Source organism: Cibotium barometz, chromosome 65, assembly GCF_041138505.1.
Source record: "Cibotium barometz isolate CiBa-2024 chromosome 65, ASM4113850v1, whole genome shotgun sequence".
Classification (NCBI taxonomy): Eukaryota; Viridiplantae; Streptophyta; class Polypodiopsida; order Cyatheales; family Cibotiaceae; genus Cibotium; species Cibotium barometz.
Genome location: NC_141110.1, coordinates 29,052,476 through 29,055,792, shown reverse-complemented (window position 1 = coordinate 29,055,792; position 3,317 = coordinate 29,052,476).

Here is a 3,317-nt window from a genome sequence, read left to right as displayed (position 1 = left end):
TGTAGTAATACATTTGTAACTATGGACACAATTGATCTGTTCGGAGGCATTCCCTCAAACACAACCAAATGTTGTTGAAGAATGTGCTCTAAATACAATAGAGTATCATTCTTTGCCACTACTTGATGATCATTTAAATTATCTATAGTTAATTGTAATGCATGAACTAAATCGTCCAAAAGTTCTGATGAAAATCTTGCCCATAGAAGGCCGGGAGAGGCAGGCTCACAAAACACCAAAATTGTGACAAATAGGTGTCTTAATTAGGATCCGATTTGATAAAACATGGCCACTTACATATGTTGCCATATATATAGGCAGTGATGTGTGAACACACTTAGGATCGTCGGGACACTTTTTCTCTCCTTAGGAGGTTTTTTTCCACGGCTTGTATATACGCTCATTATTCTAGGGCTAACTTATCTTTGTACATTGACACAATCTAATACACTGTGTGTTGTGTGCATTCTTACTTCTTCTTCTCCAAGCTTTGTGTGCTTTTCTGCAACCCTAATTCCAACAATTGGTATCAGAGCAGGCATCGGCTCCCAGGGCTATGTTGCTAGCACCCTCCAACTCACGTTCTCTGATTGAGGTGAGCTTTCACGAGTGCTTGCAAGTCCCTTTACTCTGCAGATCATGCCCGTAGGACTCTGTGTTCTCAGAAATTGCATCTCATGTCGTTTCGGGCTCCGTTTTTGCATTACAAGTTTTGTACAGGTGTTTTCGTCATTTTGTGCAAAAATTTCGACAGTACAGTTTTCTGCAAAATAGGCATAAATATTCTATTGTGGACCGTGCTACATAGCACGAATTGTTTTCTGTTCAGTCTTTGCTTCATTACAGGTAGCTTTTGCATCAGTTTCAGTCAGTGGCCATGGTTGATAACAGCAATGATGTATTTCGCATGTTTGTCTGCTGATGACAAATTGGATGGAGACAGCAACTACCCACTTTGGGCATACATGATGCAGCATGTTTTGGTTGCAAAAGGAGTGTGGAACATTGTGCGGGGTATGGATGTACGTCCAGGTTCTGTGGATGTAGGATCTATTGAGGATGTTGCAGGTTTTAGCAGCTCTACTCTTGCTGCTGTTTTATCCACTGCTAAACAAGCTTGTTGGGATGGTAAAGATGCGCATGCTCATGCCTTGATTGCACTTTCTGTCAAACGTAACATCACTCCACATATTCGTTCAGCTAAAACAACAAAATAGGCTTAGGATATTCTAGTTGGTTTGTATGTAGGTTGTAAATAACAAGGCAAAAATCTCTTACCTGCGTAAAGAGCTAGAATCGAAGATTATGTAGGAAGATGATGACATGAATGTTTTTCTTGCTGAGATTAAAGATCTCAAGGAACAGTTGATTTCTGCAGGTGAGATTATTCCTGATCATTCTCTTGTGCAGACTGTTCTTGATGCTTTACCTGAGTCATATCAGACTTTTGCTTCCACGTGGAGACTTGTTACTGATGAGGACAGACCTGATGTTGTCAAGTATGATACTTTAGTCAACAAGCTCTTGCAAGAAGCATAGTCCAGGCACAAAACAGGGCTAGGCAGCATGCAGTTGATCAAGCATTTGTTGCTGCCCAAGAGAGAAGAAGTGGTAAGGCAGCCCCTTCCACTGTTTCTTCTCCTATAAGGAGGTCTGCAACTTCTTCTCCTTCCACAGGTAGCAACAATAGGTCTGAGAAGGCTCTTGATAAAGGCAAGAAAAAGATCAGGTGAACTATTGTAAGGCAACTGATCATGTCATTAAGAATTGCCCTAAGCTAAAGGCTAAAGAGGCAAAGAAGAAAGAGTCAAATGCAGCCACAATAGCGGATGCTTCTACAAATGTAGATTCTGCAAATGTTGTGCAGGATACAGAATGGGTGTTTAGCGTGTATTGCCAGTATGACCCATCTGTACATGATGCATGTTTGGCAGTTTCTGTTGACTCTGATGTATGGTATTTTGACAGTGGTGCTACAAAGCACATTACCTCGCATCGTGATATGTTCACTTGTCTTGAGGTTGTCTCTAATGGAAATACTGTCACATGTGCTAATAATGCTTCTTACCCAGTAAGGGCGTTGGTAAAATTATACTTATTGTTGCAAATGGCAGCACTTTCACACTTTCAGATGCTTTGTAGGTGCCAGGGATAAAGAAGAATCTATTGTCTGTCTCTGCACTTGCTAGACTTGGACTTGTAGTCAAATTTGTGGATGACAAATGTCCCGTTCATGATTTGACTTCTGGTGATACGATTATTGCATCTGGTACCTTGTTTCGTGGGCTGTATAGGCTCAATTCTTATGACAAGTGTGTGGAAGATTCAGCAAATGCAGTTTTTGATGAAAAGACAGTGATGTATGTGGGCCTATGCAAACTCCGTCATTTGGTAAACACTTTTACTTTGTGACTTTCATTGATGATTACTCAAGGCATGCATGGGTATATCCACTGAAGGCAAAGTCCGAAGTGTTTTTATGCTTCAAACCGTTTTTGCTTATGGTTGAAAATGTATCCAATTGTACTGTGGGCACCCTCCATTCTGATCGAGGGGGAGAGTACATGTCTAAAGAGTTTGATGCATTTCTGGCTAGTCGTGGGATAAAACACCAATGTACAGTGCCGTATAGCCCTCAGCAAAATGGTGTTGCTGCTGAGAGAAAAAACAGGTCACTTATGGAGATGGCACGATGTATGGTCACAAGAGCCATGCTTTGCCACATGCGTTTTGGCTTGAGGCTGTCATGTGTGCTGCATATGTACTCAACAGGTGTCCCACTAAGGCCTTGCAGTCTGTTACTCCATACAAAGCTTGGCATGGCAGGAAGCCTTCTATTGGTCACTTGCGTGTCTTTGGTTGCTTGGCTTATGCTTTAGTGCCTGTGCAACAACGTAGAAAATTAGATGATAAGGCTGTCAAATGCATTTTTGTTGGTTATAGTGCTGAGAGCAAGGGTTACAGATTGTATCATCTGCAGCAGTCAAAGCGTATCTTAATTAGTCGAGATATTGTTTTTGTGGAAGATGCTGTGCAGCCTTTGTTATCATGTACCAAAGAGACAGGTGTGAGCTCACGAGATGTATTTGATACGTTGTTGCCTCTGTTTACAGGTGGGAATTCAAATATAAGTCCTAATGAGGTAAATATTTAGTCTATGCAGATTTCAAACGACATCATAGATAAGCCTATTTCTGATGCAGATTTACAGGATGTAATTTATGAGGATAGGGCTGAAAATGAGTAGGCTAGAGGTATGCCTAAATGGCTGGTGCAAACCTTGCGTGATAGTAAAATTGATGCACCTATTTCTAGTC